Source organism: Crinia signifera, chromosome 6 (genome assembly GCF_055691185.1).
Source record: "Crinia signifera chromosome 6, ASM5569118v1, whole genome shotgun sequence".
Lineage (NCBI taxonomy): Eukaryota > Metazoa > Chordata > Amphibia > Anura > Myobatrachidae > Crinia > Crinia signifera.
The window spans coordinates 158,214,153-158,239,400 of record NC_139222.1 but is presented as its reverse complement, the minus strand read 5'-3'; the positions used below and the strand labels follow the sequence as shown (position 1 = coordinate 158,239,400).

At 45.0% G+C, this 25,248-nt stretch overlaps 1 protein-coding gene across 4 annotated transcripts in view; it reads right to left on the bottom strand.

Annotated features, from left to right (window-relative positions):
- The window catches only part of DLGAP4 (DLG associated protein 4), a 157,648-nt gene extending 143,221 nt beyond the window's left edge, over positions 1–14,427 (bottom strand). For all 4 annotated transcript variants that reach the window (XM_083147772.1, XM_083147774.1, XM_083147771.1 and 1 more), the window contains exon 1: positions 14,218–14,427. The gene's annotated coding sequence lies outside the window, so the exon portion shown is untranslated. The remainder of the gene's footprint in view (positions 1–14,217) is intronic.
- Positions 14,428–25,248: the final 10,821 nt, after the last annotated feature.

Sequence of the window (25,248 nt, the reverse complement as noted above, 5' to 3'; positions counted from 1 at the left end):
GTTATGCGGTCAATCTGACCGCAAATGGGCCAGGATCACAGATGTTTTATGGCACAAATATAACTAGCTAAATTAAAGCACGTTGACCTTTTGCTGGTGACATCATCTTGCTAGGGGCAGAGAACTACCCCAAAAGAGACTGGAAATTTCCATGTGTATGTATGCAGACATTACCATAATGAAATGTATACTGTTCCACAGTGAATTTGTTTTGCAGTTAAAAGTTTAATACATATCTTTAAAATGTAATTGTTATCTACGGCTCCTAGAACAAGACAGAAAAAACGTGATTTTTAAATATTATTCTGTTACTGGTTAAAGATTTCCTGATTCAGTTCCATCCCCCCTCTCCCTGATTCAAGGTAATTATTGCAGCCGGCTTCTGCCATATTTGGATTTGCTACATCGTTTAGCTAGCAATAGCCTTTCACACTCAAACGAGTCACATGCTGCACAGGAGAGAAATGACATGAGTAAAATGCAGAGATGAGAGAGATGAAAACACATTTACCAATGAGTTATCTGGGAACAGATGGACGATTCTTATTGGCTGGATGATCCCTCATTCATAAAATCTCTACTTGAGTACAATAAAGCATAGGCGTATACAAGCATTGTATCATTAATAGACAGTGGCAATTGAACTCTTATTTTTAAACTGATAAGTGTTTAATCTGACATTGACTGAGACAAGAAACACGCATCCTGAGAACACTCAGAAAGCCAATGTGCAAACCGTATCTCACATTGCGCATGCAAGAAAAAGTACTGACTCCTGTCATAACATAAAGACCTCTATATTCAGAATCGCATCGTTATCGCGCACAGATCGCATGCAGATCGTAAGGGTTTTAACCCTTTTGATCCGATGCGTGCTCCCGTATCGCACGGCAAAAAGTCTTTGCTGCCTTGACTGTATAGTGCAGATCTGCACTATATAGTCAAAATTGTATGCCATCGCATGCATCCCGTGCGATGCGATCGCATCGGGGATCACATCGCATGGCACATCTCACCGTGTGTACACACCATTAGAGGGGAGTTCTATTTCACCATACCCTCCAACATGACCCATCCCATTAGGTACAAAATGCTCTGTTCCTGGACTTCCCTGCCAGTGACAGTTACAGATGTGAGCCTACAGCACAGTCCAATATTCAAAGAGGGGGGGTCACATCAACTCTCAGTGATGTTTGGGATGGCAGCTGGTGTGGCTCCCCTTTTTGAATATTGGACTGTGCTGCAGGCTCACATCTGTAACTGCCACTGGCAGGGAAGTCCAGGAACAGAGCATTTTGTACCTAATGGAATGGGTCATGTTGGAGGGTATGTTTCACATGGGATGTTGCTATGGGCAACCAATCAGAATCTACTTTTTATTTGATACTTGTTTCCTAGCACGGCGCCCACGATTTTCAATCGTATGGCATCTTATGCATTGTATCGCATCGCATGCCATATAGCCGCATGCGATGCTATGCGATTTTGGCCCCCCTATACTATTTTTAATTGTATAAGCACCCTAATGGGTGCTTACAATGTTAAATGCACCCCCACGCCACCCCCAAAGCGGTGCGTGCGCAGCGAGCCCGCGAGGGGTGGTGGTACGCGTCCTCCGACCTTTTCATACCCCCACTATCCACGTCGATGTGGAGTTGATTTTAGAGAGTGTGGCGAGCCCGAAGCGTGGCAAGCGCAGCGAGTCCCGCGAGGGGACCCGTATTACTTTACATGTATTCCGCGTCCCCTCGCGGGGCTTGCCACGCTTCTGGGTCGGTGGCTGGCTGCACTCACCATACTATCTAAAGTCAACTCCACGCCGAATGGATAGTGGGGGTATGAATAGGTTGGAGGACGCGTACCGCCGCCCCTCGCGGGCTTGCTGCGCTCGCCACGCTTTGGGTTGGCATTACAGGGGGTGGCATGGGGGTGCTTTTAACATTGTAAGCACCCATTACGGTGCTTATACAATTAATAATCTTATAAGGGGGCCATTTAACATAAAAAACACCGATTAGGGTGCTTATACAATTTTAAATCGTATACCATTGTATATGGCATACAATGACATACAATGCGATGGTATACGATTTTAAATTGTATAACATCCGGTGCCATGGCACCACATCGCATCGCATACCATTGTAAGGCTTATGGTATACGATACGATGGGCGCCATGCTAGGAAACAAGTACCTTTTATTTATTTAGCACCTTTTAGAACAGTGGTTCTCAACCTTGGTCCTTAGGACTCCCACACAGTGCACGTTTTCCATGTCTCCACACAGATTCACGAGTGAAATAATTAGCACCACCTGTGGATCTTTTCAAATGTGTCAGTGAGTAATGAGTGCACCTGTGTACATGCTGGGTGACCTAGAAAATGTGAACTGTGTGGGGGTCTTGAGGACTGAGATTGAGAACCACTGTAGATAATAAACAGGATCTGATTGGTTGCCCATAGCAACATCCCATGTGTAGCCAGCACACAGAGTGTGTTTTATTGGTACGAGCATTGGCTTATACTTTTTATTTGGAGTTCATTTGTCTCCTAAATAAATCTGTTGTTTATGTGCACCATGGAGCGCCCCTTTTTTCTTTGTTTTTCCCAGATTTGATCATCCTTGACCCTTGATGCCTTGTGCTTAATCAAAAGGGAGCAGCAGTCTTATATTGGACTTTGGTGATATATTCCCCGACAAAGGGTTGATTTGCTGGACCAAAATTGGACTTTATCTTTAGTCAGCGCCGCTCACACTGAACTCTATTCCAATATATATATATCTATATATATATATACTAGGTGATTCATCGCGCCCTACGGGCGCTCTTCACACCGTCGTAAGGGGCTGCGCCCCCTTAATTTGTGAACGTTTGTATATGAGAAATATGGTTAGAATTGTATGAAAGATGCCCTGTATTGCAACTTAGGTGTCCGCGAATCGCGGGAGGGGGGGTCGCGGAGGGTGCTGCGAATTGCAGGAGGGGGGGTCGCGGGGGGTGCCGCGAATTGCAAGAGGGGGGGTTGTGGGGGGGTGGATGCTGCGAATCGTGGGAGGGGAGGGATTGCAGAGAATCGCGGGAGGGGGGTCGCGGGGTGGGTTGCCGCAAATCGCGGGAGGGGGGTTACGGGGGCGGGGGTTGCGGCGAATCATGGTAGGGGGGGTCGCGGGGGGTGTGCCGTGAATCACAGGAGGGGGGGTCACGGGGTGGGGTGCCGAGAATCGCGGGGGGTGGGGGGGTGACGCGAATCGCCACAAGAAAAAATCAACACAGAAAGGTCAACACATGTAAATGTTGACATAAGTGTGGCACTTCATTGGTGTCCATGTCGACACATGAGAATGAATATGAAAACATTAAAAAAATGAAAAAAAAAAACTTCAAAAACTCATGTCAACCTTTTTCATTGTCAACCATAGCCATGTCAGTGTTTTCCATGTGCAATTTAATTCTGGAGCTGCCGCGAATCGCGGGGGGGTGCCGCGAATTGCGGGAGGGGGGGTCGCGGAGGTGGGTGCCGCGAATCGCGGGAGGGGGGGTTACGGGGCGGGGGTTGCGGCGAATCATGGGAGGGGGGGTCGCGGGGGTGTGCCGTGAATCACGGGAGGGGGGGTCACGGGGTGGGGTGCCGAGAATCGCGGGGGAGGTGTGTGTGTGTGTGCCGTGAATCGCGGGAGTGGGGGTTGTGGGGGGGGTGTGACGCAAATCGCCACAAGAAAAAATCAACACAGAAACGTCAACACATGTAAATGTTGACATAAGTGTGGCACTTCATTGGTGTCCATGTCGACACATGAGAATGAATATGAAAATATTCAAAAAATGAAAAAAAAACTTCAAAAACTCATGTCAACCTTTTTCATTGTCGACCATAGCCATGTCAGTGTTTTCCATGTGCAATTTAATTCTGGAGCTGCCGCGAATCACGGGGGGTGCCGCGAATTGCGGGAGGGGGGGGTCGCGGGGTTGGGTGCCGCGAATCGCGGGAGGGCGGGGTTCACAGGGGTTCCGGTGGGGGGTTGCCGCGAATTGCGGGAGGTGGGGGGTCACGGGGGGTGCCGCGAATCGCGGGAGGGGGGGTTGCGGGGGGGTGTGACGCGAATCGCCACAAGAAAAAATCAACACAGAAAGGTCAACACATGTAAATGTTGACATAAGTGTGCCACTTCATTGGTGTCCATGTCGACACATGACAATGAATATGAAAAAATAAAAAAAATTAAAAATAAATCTTCAAAAACTCATGTCAACCTTTTTCATTGTCGACCATAGCCATGTAAGTGTTTTGCATGTGCCATTTAATCCTGGGGCTGCTGCGAATTGCGGGGGGGGGGGGTGCCGCGAATCGCGGGGTCGCAGGGGGGGTGCCGCCAATCGTGCAAGGGGGGGTCGCGGCGGGGTTCTTTTTGCCGCGAATCGCGGGAGGGAGGTCCCGGGGGGGGGGTGTTTTTTCCGTGAATCGGGGGGGGGGTCACGGGGGAGGGTTTGCCGCGATTCGCGGGAGGGGGGGTCGCGGGGTGGTGGTTATGCCGCGAATTGCGGGAGGGGTCGTGGGGGGGTTCTTTTTGCAGCGAATTGCGGGAGGGGGGGTCGCGGGGGTGTTTTTGCTGCGAATCGCGGTAGGGGGGGTCGCGGGGGAGCGGGTGTTTTTGCCGCGAATCGCGGGAGGGGGGGGGGCGGGCGGGGGGGGGAGGTTTTGCCGCAAATCGCGGGAGGGGGGCGCTCACCTGGTGGCTGTGGAGTAGCAGTGCTGGGCAACATGGGAAGGCAGTGGGTGTCTGGCACTGTCTGTGGGCTCACTGGGCTGGTTCTCTGTCACATACCTCCCAACATGACCCTCTCCAGGAGGGACACAATGCTCTGTTTCTAGACTTCCCCTTAATGTATGATTGCCATCACCTGTTTTAAACAGGTTAATTTCTCAGAAAGGTGTTCAGCACAGATGAAGGCAATCACACATTAAGAGGAAAGTCCAGGAACAGAGCGTTATAGACACAGACACCCACTTTGAGTGACAGATGTAGCCAAATATATAGGAGATATATATATATATATATATATATATATATATATATATATATATATATATATATAGATCCTGGAGGCGGCACTCCAAACAAGCCAAATAATGCCAGCAAGGCGGATGATGACACTTAAGAAGCAGGTGCCCTCCGGTAAGCTGGTTGTTGAACGCAGCTATATGTAGAAGTCAGACGGTGGCACTCAGAACAAAATGACACATAGGTGCCTATGTGTCATTTTGTTCTGAGTGCCACCGTCTGACTTTTATATATATATATATATATATATATATATATATATATGTATATATGTGTATATATATATATATACACACACACACACACACACACATGTTTTAGTGGTTAATAGTTAATTTTTATCAATTAACAAAATGAAAAGGGAGTCAACAGAAGAGACATTTAAATTAAACATTTGGTGTGACCATCCTTTGCCTTTAAAACCACATCCAATCTTCTAGATGCACTTGCACAAAGTTTTTGAAGGGAATCCGCAGGGAGGTTGTTCCAAACATCTTGAGGAACTAATCACAGATCTTCTGGGGATGTAAGATTGCTCAAATCCTTCTGTCTTTTCATGTAATCACAGACAGGTTTGATGATGTTGAGATCAGGGCTCTGTGGGGGCCATATCATCACTTCAAAGACTCCTTGTTCTTCTTTACAGGCTGCTGTCCTGCTGCAGCCAAATAGATGCCTCCCTAGTGTTTATTGCATGGTAGATAATTACCTGCCTATTTCTCAGCATTAAGAACACCATTAATCATCATAACCAAATCCAAATCTCCATTTGCTGAAATGCAGTCCCAAACATGCAACAGATCTCCACCATGTTTCACTGTAGCCTGCAGACACTGAGGGGTAGATTTATTAAGCTCGGTCCGGTGATAAAGTGTCTGGATTTTATCACCGGCCAATCGGCTCCTACCTTTCATTTTTCAAACCAAACCTGTAACCTCACAGTTAGAAGCTGATTGGCCGGTGATAAAAAACAGACATTTTATCACTTCACCAGCTTAATAAATCTGCCCCTCATAATTGTTCCACACTGCAGCCCTATGGTGAACAAACTGCTTTCTGTTACAAATCTAGATATCAAATATTTTTTTGCAACCCAGTTCCTATGTTTTCGGGCATAGTTGAGTCGCTTAACCTTGTTTTCACATCAAAGGTATGGCTTTTTCCCTGCAATTTCTCCATGAAGACCACTTCTGACTCCCGTCCCTGAACAGTAAATGTACCTGGGCCCCACTGGTTTCTGGCCGTTCTGAGCCGATGGCACTGCTGGGTATTTTCTGATTTTGAATGGAACTGCGCATTATGTGTTTTTCATCTGATGCATTAAGTTTACTTGGCTGACCACTGCATCTACGGTTCTTAGTTTTAACTTATCTTTGTGCTTCTTCAAAAGACCTTGAACAGACCATTTTGAAACCCCAGTCTGTTTTGAAATCTTTGCCTGGAAGAGACCTTGCTGATGCAGTATAACAACATTGTGTCTTGTTCCTTTGCACAGTCTTGCCATTGTGTATGACCTGTAACATGAAATCATACAGTGCTGAAATCTGCTCATGGCCCTAGCCAGATCCCAAGCAGTAGTATGCATGAATTGTAAAAAACTTCTTTCTGCAATCGGAGCTTGATGAACAGGACCCGCTAAAACGCTTAGTGTGGCCAGGCCTTAATGGCTCTCTGTGCATGACATTTGATTCACCAACATAAATCCAAATTGAGGCCTACAAAAGTAATGCTCTTGCTTTTAAAATCAATTCTTTGCATATTTTTTTTTATTAAGGTAGTGTCCCCCACTGGGTGAGTTTTTTAGGGGGAGCGCAACCAGGCCCTGCCCCCGGCAACCCGGTGTGGCATTGCAGAACATCGCAGACTGTCACACAGTTGGGGGGCCGAGGGGAAGGGGACGTGCGGCCGAGCAGTCGGAGACGGGCAGCAAAGAAGCTGAGTTCAGCCATCAGCTCAGCGGTGCTGACCGACGCTAAACTATCATGAGAATTTTCCTGGGCTTGCCAGTCTGGACACTGAGGCATAGCCCGGAAAATTCTCGGGATTACCACTAAAGGGGTTAATTCGATTGTAAAGGAATGAAAAGGGGTTTTATACTGTGCCAGTTGTAGAGACAAAAACAGAGACAAAAACAAGAAGTCAAACATGAAATTAAATATCCCCTCAGGTCAATTACTGTAACTTGTACTTGGGCAATGATGAAAGTCTGGCACAAATGACAATGTAAAAACACAGGAAGGCACAAAAAAAGGATAACGCTTATAAAACATTCAGAGTAATCATACATTTAAAGCATCTTTTCATGACAGAATTGTTATCCTCCTATAAAGCCATTTATGCATTAACAAAGTATTACGTCTTATGTGACTTGTTATGTGATAAGTATTGGCTTGTCTTGCAGAAAAGCTAAAAGTAATGCTACTACTATGCTGTAAGCTAATAAAGGCCTTACCTAATAGAATCACTAAAATTACAATTTATTTCCCCATCAAAAGACATACAATGATCTCAATATATATATATATATATATATATATATATATATATATATACATACATACATACATACATACATACATACATACATACATACATACATACAGTATATACGTCTGATACCATCTGTAGTGGGATACAAAATATGATACACAAGTCCAACACCAGAGGCAGGGCGCTTATTCTTTAAAAATAACCCAGTAAATATCTGCTAACATATGGATTTTTATTGCACAATTTCTCATCTTTCCTGGATAATGCTGAAGTATTAAAGCAAATCAGCATTACAAGTTACTGCTTACTGGCCCCAATTTGTGAGATGAAACATGCATAATTTACAATGAGTTTCAGCACCATGGACAGCTCATAAAAATGTTGTCAAGGTTGCTGGGGAAGTCTTAAGCTACTGTAGGTGTAAGATAGTACTTCAGGAGTTGCGTCATTGTTATTATGTACCCGGATATCTGAGGGAGGTGAATCAGACCAAATGTTTGAGATAAATACAGGAAAAGTATTTTTACATTGGCCCACTCTCCTTCCCCCACACTACTAGCACAGACAGATTGTCCAGAAATAAATCCTTAAATTATCTGTGAGTCGTCCTTGGCAATACAAAGGTTAAAGGTTTATAAGCACCAAGTTATTTTAGAAATGTCTGTTAATTAATCATCTGGGAACCAATAGTGTTGTAATAAGGACATCATTAACACTATCAAATACAATATATGTAAAACAAGTGTAAAGAGATGTAAAGTTATCTATTTTGTATAGGTACAATTTTAAAATACAGTGAATATTTTTAATGATTTATGATTAGAATAAAGGTTTTCTAGTGGAACTACAGGTATAGTTTGTTTTTAATAGTTTTTAATGGCTTATTTTTTTGTGCTGCAAACCAATAGGAACCTGTATAATCTAAAATGGCTGATAGTGTTGCTTTTAGTTCAGATAGCCTGAGTCTGGGTAATATAGGCAATGGTGCAAGAGATGTCACAAGGAACAGATGTCACAAAGAAGAGATGCCAATATATAAGGAGTTCAGCTGACAGTTCATTGCACAGGATCAGATTTCAGCTGATTATATGCAGTCAGGGACCATTTTGGGAGGTAACAGCAAATTTTGTAAAACACAGATGTACTGTGCAAAAAACACATATGTGCTGTGCAAAAAACACAGATGTGCTGCATTTTCATGGAGTTGTGATCCTATATGCAGAAAAAATGGGGCTCAGTTTCCAAATCCATTCTGTGAGCCCATAGGGTTATTGAGATGGTTGATTTGTGAAAGAGCTGGGATCACTGCTTCATATTTGTACAAAGTTGCTTAGATTTGCAATGTTTGCATCCTTATTGGTCTTTAACCAATGTTGAATTATTTTGCCATCAATAGGGGAGAAGCAGATGGTTTCCCACCATCGATGATGTATAAGCAATGGTAATTTTTTTTATTACAGTGCTAGGAAACAGAGCTTAGCTCCGCCCCTTACACTTCAGCAAAGCCACACTCCCTGGCTCATTGGCCCTCGGCCTACTGAATTGCACAGCATGGGTAACCACTGGTGGGTGAAACCAAACATGGTTCCCTTGTAGGTGGTTTCTGACCATCGCAGTTACCTATCAATGGTACCATCGATGGTGACCTTTTGATAGGTAACTTACCGATGGCCATCCTTCCTCTCAATACATTACCAGACATCTACATCATTAGCATATTTTCGCATATGTGCTGCACATGAGATTGCAGCTGTGAATGCATTAGCCTACATCTCTGAATCAGGCCCAGAGTGTAGTCTAGCTGCTTTCTAGAGGTCTTGTAGAACTATTATGAGACTGCACTTCCAGAGATTCCCAATGTTTTCAATTAGCGCAATAATTTAAAAAGTAAAACTATACCATTTAAAAATAATTTTCCATGATTATTACTTTGCCTACCAGTACGTGTTTGGACTGCAGGAGTAAACAGAAGCACCCGGAGAAAACCCTCACATATGCTTTGAAGACCACTTCTATGTGTGACATTTGTATGTTAAATGACATAACAAATGCACATAGAGCACATATATTGGGGAGCTATTGGTATAAAAATACCAATACTGATTAATGAACGCAGTACGGATTATTGCAGTGGGAAAATAAGTAGGACGAGAGCAGACCATTGTGTGCCAGCTGAAATGGATCATATTAGAATAAAAGTAAACTCTATATTACCAGAATACGTTTGCATGATTAGGGACTTCTCTAATACAGATGCCCCACTTACTATATTTAAAATATGCATGCACAGTTCCACATCAATGTTTCACTGCTGCATGCATTGCACATCCAGATCAGTAAGGATGCAGATCACATACACTGTCGTTCTCCTTGTAGAAACTAAGAGCATCTACAATCTGCAATACATCACACCACCCCTCTAGACACATTTACCAGTAGCACAATATCTGTTCCCATTCTTCTTACTCATTTTTTCTGTTGCAATAAACTATACTATTAATAGGTGTGAAAGGTGTTTTTCATATAAATAAATAAATAGTCATTCACATGGGTTATTGCAATTTAAAAACAATTAAGCAGAAGGGAAGAGGTACATCTCACAAGATATGTCTGGGGAAAGATAAGTTTTATACAGTACAACAGTCAGCTTACCCAGAGAAATTCCCAGAATGCACTGCAGCTAAACTCGGTGACACTGATCCCAGCAGGCTTCATACAAACATAGACTATACCCTGGTGGTACAGTGCAGAGCAAAAAGCACACTATGTAAGTACAGTAGGTGAAGGGCCTAACCGAATACAGGACTGCCAAACTTCTAAATATGCATTTTTTAAATGGCTATTTTGAGGACCAAGCGACAGTGCATGTTATACATCCTCCTCCATCTCTGTTACCTGTCCTGGAAGAGATTCCCATGCACCTTATTTGTAAAAGTTGATATTTCTCCATTAGGTTATGTCTCATACACCTTACAGACTATCCCTCCTACAGTCTCCTGAGTCATAGTCTTTAACCTCTAGAGATTTATACAGTGGTACATGCTTACTTTTCTTTATAGGGGTTAATTTGGTAGTCTTACCCAAGGCACTTTGCATGAGAATGGTTTTCTATATTGTCTGAAACATCTGAGAATCCACATGACCTTGTAATGTCCTTGCCATGCTAGCATGTAATTGCATGATTCTGTCTGCCCCCAAACCAAGAGGATGAATTACATTCCTCTAACGCAAAGACAGAAATTAACCCTTTAGCACATTCAATTTGAATTCACCATGCACTGTAACATAGAGGTTAAAATGTGAGGCTGTACAGCATTAATAATGTGTGAAATGTAATTGGTCCTTAACTGTAATTAAAGAACCTACAGCAAACTTTGGGAGAGAACCTCTGTATTATTCTAAGAAACATCTGTAAAGATCATTTAGGCTACATGTTCTGACAAAAACAAAAAATATAGGCCAGTGAAACAGAGAAGAGGGAAATAAATTCACAAATAGTACAGCAGAGCTATGCTGGAATATAAGACTGGATAAAAGAGAAAGGTTATGAGCGGGAGCTGCAAAGAATCCTACATGGTACAGGGAAACGTCTTGTCAGATCCCATGACAGGAAGACCTACACAAGTTACACAGAGAGCTTGTTACAAAAGAACAGCATACTCATACAATCTGCCCCATGTTCTGAACCTTCGAACGGTTTACACCAAATACTGTATAAATATCAGTTTATGTTATTACAGTACATATGAATAAAGTTTATTTGATATTATGTCATATAGTAACAGTATGCAACAGCACAGTCAGATAATTATGTCTTAACACAGGGGTTCCCAATCTTTTTTGAATCCCAGCACCCTAAAGTATTAGTATGAGAATTTTTTCACGGCACCCCTACGCCAAAAAAAAAGAAAAGCCGATAAATATAATGCTAAGCATATTGGGTTTATATGCAATTCTTATGGTCAATTATGTGGTAAAGGACAGGATTTGCTTCTGTTTTTACACATTTTATGACTGGCAGCCACCAGCACTGGTTTTGCCTATAAATAAGTAACCATAAATAATTTGAATTGGTCCTGGACCACCAACCCGGGGCACCACTGCAAGTGTCCCGAGGCACCCCAGGGAGCCATGGCACACAGATTGGGAACCACTGTCTTAACATATTATTGTGTGCTTTTTATTATAAAACTATCCCTCCTGTATATATCTTGCAGCTCAGTATTGAAATACAAGTATAGCACACCAGATATGCACATTAGGCACTTTATTTTACGCCAACCAAAAACATGTTGACTAAATTGATGTCATGGCGTCCTGTCACGGTGTTTGTGACTGTAAGGATGGAAAGTTGAAAAGAAGAATCTGAATAGTGTATATGAAGAATGAAGGGTTGTGACTGCAAGAGGAAAAGGAGACAGATGCTGGGGTTCTGGATGTGAGGAGAGGGAGGGTAGCAGATGATGGCGAGCAGGATTAACCTGAGGGAACACAGTGCAGATTACACAGGAGAGCAGAGACCAAAGGAGGAGGTTTGGAGGGGGTGGGGACTGAAAATGTAGTGCTGCGGGGAAAGTCAACTAGGCATTAGAGAAAAGAAAGTAGAAATATGGAATTTGGGATAGGAATAAAGTAACATTAGGGCATGACAAGATCTAAACTTGTAGAGACAGGACAATAAGAACTTAATTAAATAGAGACTAAATAGAATGAACTTGAAATTTGCAAGAATAACAAGATTATAATGGGATTCTAAATGAAGGCAGAGCTCATGAGGCAGATGTGCTAGGCCTTGGGTAGTTTTAAAGTTGAGAGAGAGAAAGAGAGACATAAAGGTCTAGCCAATCAGTTCTTGTCATTTTTAAAATACAGCCTGTGACATGACAGTTAGGAGCTGATTGGCTGGTAGTTTATCTCTGTCAACTTTATCACTCTCCAAGGCTTAGTACATCTCCCCTTGAGAAAATGATACAGAGAATGCATAACCTTACAAAACAAATAAAAGCACAAGGGTATTTAAAATGAAAGCACTGAGACATATGGAGGAATGAACCAATCATCATTTGCTCTGTTTATTCCAACAAAATATTTGCACTGTATTAATAAGTCCCCGCACAGATTATCCCTTGATACCTCATAGTGCCTCATGCAACAGAATGGCACCAAGAACTGTACATTGGTGACCTAAAGCAGCAGCTAATGTGGCTGGAGACACTGACCTGGTAGCACAGACACACTGGATCAGGATAAGGGAGTAAGCTACAGTGGAGAGGCCCAGAACAGGATTAAACAGGTAGCACAAGAAATAAATGAAGAGCAGAATGAACAGTCACAGAAACAACAAAGGTAAAGAAAATCAGAGATGTCAGTGAATAAGAGGGATAGACTGGAATACATATTAGGGCTGTGAGATAAACACTTCAAGGGATTAGATAGAAAGAAATGGAAGACAGCATGAGGGAGTAGCAGATGAGAGCACTGAAGAGCATGGAACGAGAGATCAGATAGAAAGAAGGAAAACAAGAGCAGAATGGTATAGAGGTACACAATGTAAGACAGGAGGGATAGTAGAAGAAACAGTAGGAGCAGTGAAACAACACACAGGGGAAAGAGTCAAATCATGTGTGGGGCAAAGAGGAAATGAGGCTGCAGCAAGCACTGGGAAGTTTTAACCCCTGCAACCTGTATCTCCACCAACCTCAATCTCCATGTCTGGCACACAAGCATCACTCAAACATAATTTATTCAAGATAAAAGTGTACATTGTACGACACCATCATAGGCCTGTGAATCAGACTTTTTTGTGCTCTGAGTTTGCAATCACAGCTAATACATATTATCCATCTAGAGGTGTGGTTAGGTAGCAATGATGTCAGCATGCAGGAAGCACTGCATGGCATCAGCAGTGACATCACAGGATGTGACAAACAGATTACACTGTGAAGTATTTTGTTTAGAGGTAAACAGTGAGATACAGTTCCAGAGTAGGATGATGGGAAATATATACAATTTGTCTGTATGTATATATATATATATATATATATATATATATATATATATATACGTAGGTATGTACATACACACACACACACACAAACAAAATGTGGGTAAACTAGACTTAATACAATCAAGCCCAGACAGACCAGGGTAAAGCGGCTACATTACACTATATCTACATTTAGCACAACCCAGTCTGCATTTCAGAGCAGGGCTGGGAAGTAAGAAGGTCTGTACAAGTCAAATATACAAGGAACTCAATAACCGCACAAGAAGCATAGCCCCACGGGGGTTATGCTGGAATAGCAAAACCCGCTGAAGGACACTGGACATCACTGAGGTTTAACACTGGGTTAAACATACCACAATACAGATATTTAACTGTAGTGAAATGGGCCCTGCAATCCTGCAATGTATTCCAGGACTTGCACTCTGTGTACATTAGTAGCTGTAGCATTCTCAGGACCTAACACAACATCCTTAATTACTGTAGCATTTTAAAGGTTAACATTACCCCCACCCTGTGGATTATCAACACCTCACTCCTATCAATGACCAGCATATTTGCTGCATCCTCTGCAAATATGGGAGCTAAAATGAAGCCCCCCATCACCCAAAATGTCACTCATGCAAAGCTTAGGATCCAGCTCATAAACAGCATGTCTTACCTGTACTCCAATGTGCAAGATGCAGTACAGCTCCTCTCACTCTCTCCAGCCTTGCTTCTTCTATGTCTTCAGGTGAAAACTGGCTGCATCCCCCCTTAGTCGCCAACAACACTACCACCTCCTTCTCTCCACCTCTCCTCCCCCCTCTCCTCCTTCTACAGCTTTACAAAGGTCTCTCTCTCTCTCTCCCTTCACCTCCTCCAGCCCCCCTGCAACAATCTGTTTGGGTGTCCCCCTTTTTCTCCCCCCACCCCCTATAACCCACTCTGGTGGATGATGGAGAGCAGAGATGCTGTGACTGTGGCTGGTGCTGATGCAGGATCTCTGTGGTGGTGCTGCTGCTGCTCTGCTGCCTCCCCACAGAGGAGAGAGAGAGAGAGAGGGAGAGAGGAGGGAGGAGGAGAAGAGCAGGGCTGGAATCCTGCAGGGATGAGGGATCTAGGACACAGGATCTGGAACTGTCTGTGTGACTGTGTACACATAACCACTATGCACTTCTCATACATGTAGACCTTGCAATAGTCATCCAGTACTGACAGCGAGAAGGATGGCTTATTCTGTATTAATATATTATTTCATAACTGCAGTATACACATTTCCCTGTATACAGGCACTCTTTAACATTCTAGATCAGTATAAACAAAATCATATGCTAGTTGAATATATATATGCTTGTCTATATCTGAAAGGAGTAAGGACACATAAACTGGTACTGGGTGATTTCTACTGTTAGGGTGCTTTAATGCAACAAATCATCATTTTATTAAATGTCTAAGCATGTATTGCAAACTATATCTCTTATTAAACAATGGCCTGTTCTGCTCCAAGTGTGTGGGAACATGAAGTTGTCTTTTTGCATCAAAGCTCAATGGTTCTGATTCCTAAATTAACATTAGAATAAACTTAGATACAGCCAGACATGTAGATGGTGTTTGTAGTTGGTGATGTGCTTGATCACCACGTGTTAGGACCTAGAATTACAGAGTCTGAGCTAGTAATTACTTGGATACACAGTAAACTGCATGGGATTTAACTCAGTAATTATGTGTCTTTTACAGCTTTCTAAACTTATAAAATACACAAACTCTGGGAAATCCCCTAATATACAGCAAGTGGCTGAATGCAGCTCTGTACGCAGTACACATGGGAATCCATTACAAAAAAAAAAGGCAAACTAAAAGTTTGTACAAGTAAAGGTGATCTGTGTATATTTCTGTACACGGCACAATTATGTCAATTTGATTCCCAGTATGAGCTGCATTTAACACACAGCTGTAAAAGTCCCACGGATGCTCAGAAGTGCCCTGCGCACGCATCCCAAGGCTAATTATCTGTTAAACGTCAGAGACACTGCACTTTCAGTTGGGGAGAGTGAGAAACATTCTATTAACCTCAGTGCATTCACTTCTGCTTTTATGAATTGCAAGGGACAATGCCTGTGGGTATGGGGAAATGTGTTTCATCCTGTTGTTTACAGATGTTAACAAATACTACACAGAAGCATGGATTTTGATGCCAGTGTCACCTTAAAGTTTGTTCAAGCACAATTCACTTACACTGACTACATGCCATTATTATGACATCTAGGAAGACTGACTTGTACACATCTCTGGCACAGCACTATCCATGTGCGTCGTTTCATTGTCACCATCAGCATGTGATTGCACCAGCCCACTGCTCGGTGCAAGAGATCCTTACAGTTATATATTTTCCCCTATGTGCAATTCTGCATAACATACAGTGCTGTTGACACACCAAATGTGTACTCTCCCAGGAGTTACAGGAGGCTCCCGATTTTTGGGTTAGCCCACCGGACCCCTGAAATTGCAGGCAGATTTCCCATATCCTGCCCACACTTTAGCGAAGTGGGCAGGGTGGAGGGGTAATCACTGACATACAGTAGGAGCAAGTTTCATCTTTGCTCCTTTGGTCATGGCTAGCCATGGCTATTCTATTGTTCTCAGCTGCAATACAATACGTATTGCAGTTGAGAACAATAGAATAGCCATGGCTAGCCATGGCCAAAGGAGCAAAGATGAAACTTGCTCCTACTGTATGTGTGTCCGAGGGACCATAATGATGCAAATTAAGTTATTTTAGCCTTTTCCCCTAACCCTCGAATCCCTGCATTCCCCCTGCAGCATCTGCTCACTGGGCTTCTCCATGAGAGGAGAATTAAAAAGTAGATAAGTACAGTATAACCAAATCCCTAGTGACTACCCTGTTATACTCCTTCAGCTACAAGATGAGTTCATTTTATTCCCATAAAACACCAAAACTAATAGAAATCTCTTGAACTCAATATATTTTGAATGATTTTATATTTCCTTTTTGCTCATAAGATGCACAATATGCCACACTGTAATGCCCCAATAATATACACACAGCTTAAAGCACCCAATAATGGATAAGAACAGAACAGAACAGTGGACTGCTCTAAAGTGATCTTCTATGAGCCCTGATCTGAATTCTAGCAAACATCTATGGAAATGGTTAAAACCATGCAGTCCGGAGAAGGCAGCCATCACACCTGCTGCAGCTGATATGGAGGAGTGGGCCAAACAACCTGTAGACAGGTACAGAAGTTTCATTTAGAGATATAGAAATAACTTGATTGCCTTTAAAGATTATGTAACACAAAATGAGGCTATTGTTCCCTTCCTGTATGTCCATGCCATTCAATTTAATTATTGAAAACATTAAGTTGCATTAAAAATTAAAAATAAAAGCAAAGTATGATTTCCACTGTATATAGAATAAATGGCATCCATTAATATTGCGGCAATAACAAACTAGACAGTCAATAACTTGATCTCAAAAGGTCGGCAGGTTCAGAGCAAGCTTGCCCTGACTGGAACTTGATTTCTTTGTTGCACAACCCATCGCAAACTTTACATATCAATGATTTAGATAACCCATTATTGCAGGCCTGGCCAACCTGTGGCTCTCCAGATGTTGTCAAACTACAAATCCCATCATGCCTTGCCACAGTTTTGCTATAAGGGAGTGTTAAAACTGTGGCAAGGCATTGGGATTTGTAGTTTCACAACATCTGGAGAGCCACAGGTTGGCCTGTCCTGCATTATTGCATACCACATGTTTAGCCTGGAGAACAGTTTGTTCCACTCTCAAAGTATCAAGTATGTTTCTCTTATTCGGCCCTCCAAATCATCCCTTATTTTTTAAATATGGTACAAAGGTGGTCTTCAATACACTTACCAATTTTTATGTGCTGAAATCTTGGTCCCACTCACTAATTCTCAACTCCAGCAGAAATTACCCTCTCTAATAATAATCGTATTCCCCTTCTTACAAGTATTTAGCTATTGTCCCGTTCCGTGAGCTTGCTGAAGCACCAGCCGGAGTGTAACGGAGGCTGGGTGCTTTAATGTAGGGCTGTTACATGAACGACAGAATGGAGTGAAGCAACCTTTTTTAATGAAGATACTGCGGTACAAAGATATGGATGATGACACTATGAAATAACTGTGGATAGAAGACAATAATGATAATACTTATTGAAGAAGCTTGAAGATGATTGGATGATTGGAAGATTGGATGATTGAAAGATTGGATGATTGAAAGATTGGATGATTGGATGATAAAATGATTGAAGAATAACAAAGAAGGAATGGGAATAAGATGAAGTCCAATGTAGTACTTGCTGAATGAGGTCGTGGCTGCCAGGATACCAGGGATACTGGCCATGGATATTGACCGTCAGGAATGCAGGAAGAAGATGACACATTTGGGGTGTTTAACCTTGTCCTTATCCTAAGAGGAGTTCTGTGGGAGGATATGGCTTGAGCAGTGGACGACCAGCAGGAATATCTCGATGGACTTCACCCAGAAGTTTAGAGGAGTCAGCCTGCAGCGGATAATGCAGGAATTGTCAGGGATGCACAGAGATGCTATCGGGTGGACAACATTGTACTGACTGCCGGTCTGGTCCGGCTAGTCAGTATTTAAGTGCTGAGCTAAAAAATGATTGGCTGCAAGAGTGACCTCACGGCTGGAGCCGCGTAGCATAGGTTGTGGATACCAACAAAGACAAAAGATTTGGACTAATATATCATGCGCTTAAATAGCAGCCCCAAAACCACAACCAAAAAATTGGAGAACCACTTCAGAGGTTAGTTACATACAATACCGTGTGGAATTTGGTAGGTAATCAAGGCGCTTTGCAAACATTCAAGGTGAAACCTAAAAAACAAAAGAAAAAACCACAATAGTGTAATATGGTTTTAACAGTACATAACAGTTCAATTAAAACTGGAGTCGACTCGTACCGAATTAAATGGTCTACATATGAGGTAGACAATAAGGCGTAGGGAGGGACATATGCTTGTCACAATGGAACCAAGAACTCCTCTCACTTTCTTTAGATGCTGATAAATCTCAAACGGATAAGAGAAACTTCATGGTGCAGTATAACATACTTTTATTCACACACAATTAAAACATCACACAATGTAAGGGATCTCAGGACTCTCACCATTCAATTATGTCCACAAGTGATTGTAGACACAAAAGCATGAGATGTAAAACCATCTCAGGCGTCCATGGATACTGGCTGTAAGGTGAAGTCCGTCTGGTCCCCTTCCAGAGTGTTTTCAAACGACCACTGCCAACTGGTTTCGATACCTTGCGGTATCTTTCTCAAGGCACCAACAAGATGGCCACCGCCCGTTGTGGCGACAGAAACCAGCCTGAGGCCTAGAATGACGCGGACACCATCATGGCGGATCGTGCCTCACGCCAGAGGCAGATTGGCCCACCGGGAAACCGGGCGATTTCCCGGTGGGCCGCCCGATTCCAGGCATGTAGTGGCCGCTCACCACCATTGCTGGGCCGCGGCGGACCGTGCGACAGACATCTCCACGGCCGGCGCAACACTTTTGCCCAAAACTATGTTTGCTTCCTAACCATCGGCTGTTACAGCAGTCAAAATGGCTGCGGGAGGGCTGGTGCGCATGCGCAGACGCACGCAGCTTCTCATGTGTGAGAGGCTGGGCTGCTCCTGTGATCTGATCCCCGGCAGGCAGCTGCGCGCAGGAGAGGTTGCGCGCGCTGGGGATCAGATCAACATCAGGATCTGGGCAGGCAGCTCTGGCGCTGGCAGAGCAGAGGCAGGTAAGAGGAGGAGGCGGGACACAGAGTGTCACTCGTCCTCCGGGCTCCGGCTCCTGCAGCCATGTGACCTGCTGTGAGCTGTGACTGTCACTGTCACAGCTCAGCAGCTGCCTCTGGTCGGACGGCGCGCGGGGGGGGGCATACCTGGCACTGTGGGGGGCATATCTGGCACTGTGGGGGGCATACCGGGGGCATACCTGACACTGTGGGGGGCATATCTGGCACTGTGGGGGCATACCGGGGGCATACCTGGCACTGTGGGGGCAGTGGCGTAACTATGAATTGGGCGCCCCCCCACCGTTAATGGGAGGCGCCCCCCGCCGTACCGCACCCCCCCCCCCCCCGCCCGCAGCCTTACCTGTCTTGCTGGTCCCATCCCGGCTCCCTTGCTGGCTTCATTCTTCTGCTAGTGAGACGGACCAACACAAAATGTCCGCCCCCATACAGCAGACAGTTTCAGAGAACTGTCTGCTATATGGGGCGGACATTTTTTTTGTGGTCCGTCTCACTAGCAGAAGAATGACCACCAGTGAAGTCAGGTAAGGCTGCGGGCGGCGGATTGGCGGGCGGCAGATGGGCGGGCGGGAGGGGGCTAACTATAGCACCACAGCCCCCCGGCGCCCACACATGCACAGCGCCCCCCCGCGGCCGCGGGGGCTGCGGTGCTATAGTTACGCCTCTGTGTGAGGGGGCATACCTGGCACTGTGGGGGGCATATCTGGCACTGTGGGGGGCATACCTAGGACTGGGGGCATATCTGGCACTGGGGGGGGCATGTCTGGCACTGTGGGGGGCGCATATCTGGCACTGTGGGGGGCATATCTGGCACTGTGGGGGGCATACCTAGCACTGTGGGGGGGGGCATATCTGGCACTGTGGGGGGCATACCTAGCACTGTGTGGGGCATATCGCGCACTGGGGCATATCTGGCACTGTGGGGGGCATATCTGGCACGGGGGGCATATCTGGCACTGTGGGGGCATATCTGGTACTGTCTGGCACTGTGGGGGCATACGTGGCACTGTGGGGGCATATTTGGTACTGTCTGGCACTGTGGGGGCATACCTAGCACTGTGGGGGACATACCTGGCACTGTAGGGGGGGACATACCTGGCACTGTGGGGGGGCATACCTGGCACTGTGGGGGGGGGGGGGGGGCATACCTGGCAATGTGGGGGGGCATACCTGGCACTGTGGGGGGCATATCTGGCACTGTGGGGGGGCATACATAGTTACATAGTTACATAGTAGCTAGTACTGTGGGGGGCATATCTGGCACTGTGGGGGGCATATCTGGCACTGTGGGGGCATACCTAGCACTGTGGGGGCATAACTGGCACTGGGGGCATATCTGGCACTGTGGAGGCATATCTGGTACTGTCTGGCACTGTGGGGGCATATGTGGCACTGTGGGGGCATATTTGGTAGTCTGGAACTGTGGGGCATATGTGTGGCACTGTGGGGGCATATCTGGCACTGTGTGGGCATATTAGTAATGGGCATTATGGTGTGGGGCATAATGTGTAATGGGCATGTAGTATACTTATGTAATGGTTGTGTGGGACGTATAATGGGCATTCCGGTGTGATTTTGGCGCGCACTTTCCCTGTTGTCCTTAGTTTAAAAAAAATTGTTGAGCCCTGGCATAACTCGTAGTGGGCATTATGGCCTTTGGTGCGCACTGTCACTATTGTCCTTCTTTCAAGAAAAATTGTTGAGCCCTGGCATAACGTGTAATAGGCACTATGGCATGTGGTATAATATGGATGTGTGACGTGTAATAGGCATTATGGTGTAAATTTTTGGTGCATTTTGTTGCTGGTTCTTTTTTCATTGTCCACTCATGGCATAACATTTAATGGGCATCACGGTGTGTGCCATAATGTATAATGGGCTTCAGTGTGTGGCATAACGTGTCATGGGCATTAGTGTGTGACGTAACGTGTATGTGGCATTACCATGTGCAAAATCAAAAATAGATTTGAAGCAAATGTAAAAAAACAACAACCATAAGGGGGGTCAAGGGGCAAGGGTGGGGCCTGTAGGTCAAATGTTTTTGTTTGTATTTTCCTGTGGAGTGTCAATGTGCTATTTATTAAAAATGGGGGCCAGAGTGTTTTATTTATCATTATTGAGGCCTATATGTTTTTTTTTTTTCTGTAGTGGTGAATGGGTTTGTTTTCTTTTTTCTCCAGTGGACGGACAATGTTTGTGACAGTGGACGTCTCAATTCTTATATTCGAACGCTTTATAGTGGCAATAGTATCAACTTAAACATTTAAAACTAGCAAGGAAGGCTGCAACTGTGTCTAACTCCATATCCCACCCCTTTTGACAGACCCCACCCTTTAACAGGCTCCGCCCCCATTAGGGCTGCTCTGAGAAATTTCCCGGGCTGGTTTTCCATCCCAATCCGCCCTTGCCTCACGCTACCCGGAGCCAGCACGCCAAGACACTGCACACCAGAACTGACACCCGGCAAATAGACATGGAGCATGTAGCAGGTCGGACGAGAAAGTCGGCTCCTGATTAGCCGCTAGGCGGCCAATAGAATCATTCTGAGGAAAGGCGCGGAAGATGAAACATCTCTGCGCCTCTCCAGTCCGTGAGCGGGTACCAGCCTGGAGCAGCGCGTCTGCCGGAGAAGATGCCGGGGTCGTAGCCGGGGACCAGGTGAGTAGGATTTCCTTCCTCAGGTACCCCTTTTGGACTACTTCGGATCCTGGACCCCGGAGACATCAGCCCTGGAGCCCAGGACCCCGGACCAGCCCCAGAACCAGGACCAAGGCCCCGGAACCGGACTCTTCTGCCCTGGAGCCCCGGACCCCGGACCCAGGATCCAGGGACCGACCTACGGGCTCAAGGTAGGTAAGTATCAGTATGTGTGTGTTATGTATGTATTAAACTTTTATTTTTCAGGGTGTCAGTGTGTTTTATTCAACTATTTTTTGTACTGTAGAACTACAAGTGCCAGCGGGCCCTTTAATGCCCCGCATGCTGGGACTTGTGGATCTCCAAGTCCCAGCATGCGGGGTAGGCTTGCTGGGACTCATAGTTCTACAGTAGAAAACAATAGTTTTTATTCTTTTTTTTTTATACTTTGCATCAGCCCGATGCCCACCGCCCAGGGGCATCGGGGACAGCCCCGGACTTTCAGCATGGGCTGGTAAGTCCTGGAGGGGGGGACCCCTTCATTGGGGGTCCCCACTTTCCCAGGACCCCTGCCCATGCTGACCAGCCACGGGGATAATGCTTTGGCCGCGGGACCTTATATAATAAGTGTCCCCCGGCTGTGGCATTACCCTGCTGGCTGGTTGGGTCTGGTGCTGGTTCTTAAAAATATGGGGGACCCCTAGTCATTTTGTCCCCCGTATTTTGGGAACCAGCGCTGGACCTTGAGCCTGGTGCTGGTTTCATTAAATCAAGGGAACCCCTATTTGTTTGTCCCTCTGATTTTATGATACCAGCACCGGCTTTTTGAGCCTGGGGCTGGTTATGCTTAGGGGGGGGGACCGCACGCCATTTTTTTTCCTTTTTTTTTGTTTTAACTATTTTTTTACAACAGAACCATGCACAGATCTCAATGATCTGTGCATGTTTCTGATAAAATCGCCAGGCAGAACCTGGTCTATTTTTTTTTTTGCGATTTTTAGTAACCTTAAACCATTAAATATGCGAGTTCTATCCTTTTGAATGGGAAAACATCTGGATGCGATTTTTAGTCTAACTAAAAATCGCACCTTTAAAAATGCGATTTTTGCCGCAAATCGCACCCTATAAAATATGCGATTTTCGGGAAATGCCCGAAAACTGCATATTTTGCGGAAAAAATCGCAAAAAAACAAAAACCGCCTCCCATTACATTTTGCCCTCTGTGTCTGTTTCTGCCACAGACACTCTGCTGAGGTCCCCATCTTGCAGCATGGGGAGACAGTCCTCTAAATATGATTGCTGACTCTTCCTCATCTTCTGAAGAGGAATTGATATTTAAGAAAAGGAGGCTCATTAACCTTGTCAGGTTGGAAGATAGTAGGGAAGCCTCTGAGGAGGAAGGAGAGCTTAGTCAGGCTGCAGACTCTCCTTCTCCCCTTCCATACTTGCACAGGGTGCTGAAAAAGTGCACTGATAAAAAAAAAACATTGGTCTCATATTTCTTTAAGAGACGCCTGTTCAGGCAAGAATGTCTCTTTTCCAGGTATTGCCTGTGGCAGGAATTACTTGGAGGTCCTTAACAGACCATTATCACCTGCCCATGGCTGGCACATAATCCCTACCTCTGACCAGCAGCATGCGCAGTACCGCACACACAAATGGACTAGTAAGTATGGGTCACAGTACCCAGCTCGCTCTTATAAGGAGCAGAACTTACCCCAGGTAGACTGGCAGTCCGAGGGGCTGGTAAGAAAGAGTGCCTCCACTCGCAGGGATGAATACAACGGCTTACAGATGGCCCAGTTGCTCTCACTGGTAAAATGCCCCATCCTAGTTATTTTGAGTGCACCCAGTTGGCTTTTAGAACAGCCCTTATTAAGGAGGATGAGATGGTTCTCCAAAACCACACAGGTATTCCCAGCATCCTTGCACTGTTTGCGCCAGAGATAGACCTGGCTCTCTGCATTACTGGGAGTGAAGGCCTTAGCTGATCCCACTGATAAGCTACTCAGAAAGATACAGTTCAAAGTGGCAGATGCTGCTGGTCCTCTGTTATTCATCCTTGATAAAGCGGAGAAGGAAGGGGCCACTGCAGGTTCCCTAGACTCCCTAATGGCCTCCAAAAGGGCCCTCAAAAAAGCAGTCAGTTGGGCCATGCTCATAATTGGTCAAATCTTTTACCTCATTTCCAATGACCACAGAACTCATTGGCTAATGAATGCAGGCTTTACAGAAATAGCTCCTAGGCCAGTTGATGTCCCCAACCTGGATGATTCGGACCTTTTCAGCCTGACTTCAGTGATGTGGTCAAACTCTGTTACAAGGCCAGGAAATCCTTTGCAAACTTAAAGGGTCCTCAAACCTTCAAACGGCCCTTTCATCAGGAGGGTCATTCTGCCAGAGCCAGCGGTTTGGCCTGTGAGCAATGTGGCACCCACAGAGCTTCCAGGGGAAGTTTTTCCTGAACTCAAGTAGCGAGAGGTACAGGACCAGCACTTCCCATCCAAAGAAAGACAGAGGTTATGGTAAGTTAGATGCCGATTCAACCTCTTCCCGGTCTTTCACATGCATTAACCTCCTGGGAACAAATTACCACAGACAGGTGGTTACTAAAAATAGTAAAAGAAGGTTTATCCCTTCCCCTTTGGCGTTTCCCTCACCAGACACGTCCTTTTACAAATAACGCCAGTCCCATCCTAGATGAGGTACTGTCCAACAGGACAAAATAGAGCTAACAGACAGTTCCAAGAGAGGGTGGGTCAGCCATCTATTCCCAGTAAGAAAACAACATGGTTCAAACAAACCAGTTTTGAATGTAAAATCTCTAAACCAGTATATAAAGCCACGGACTTTCCGTATGGAAGGGTTATCAGACATTACCTTCATACAGTCTCAGAATAATTTCTGTATAAAAATAGATCTGAAAGAGGCCTTCCACACAATACAAATACATCCAAACCACAGGAGACTTCTAAGGTTTTGGTGGAAAGAAATTCTCTACCAATGGACTGTTATGGTCTTTGGCCTGTCTAATGCCCCTTACATGTTCACACGCCTAATGAAGGCAGTGATAATACACCTCAGACAGTCAGGAAATAGCAGTACACGATGCTGCTCGTGAGCGGGTCGTCACAGGAACGTACGACCCGCTCACGAGCTGACGGAGCCGCCGTCCGGCACAGAAAAGAACCCTGATGTGATTGCGATCCGATCGCAACCCACACCCACTACAATGGTAGTTTATGA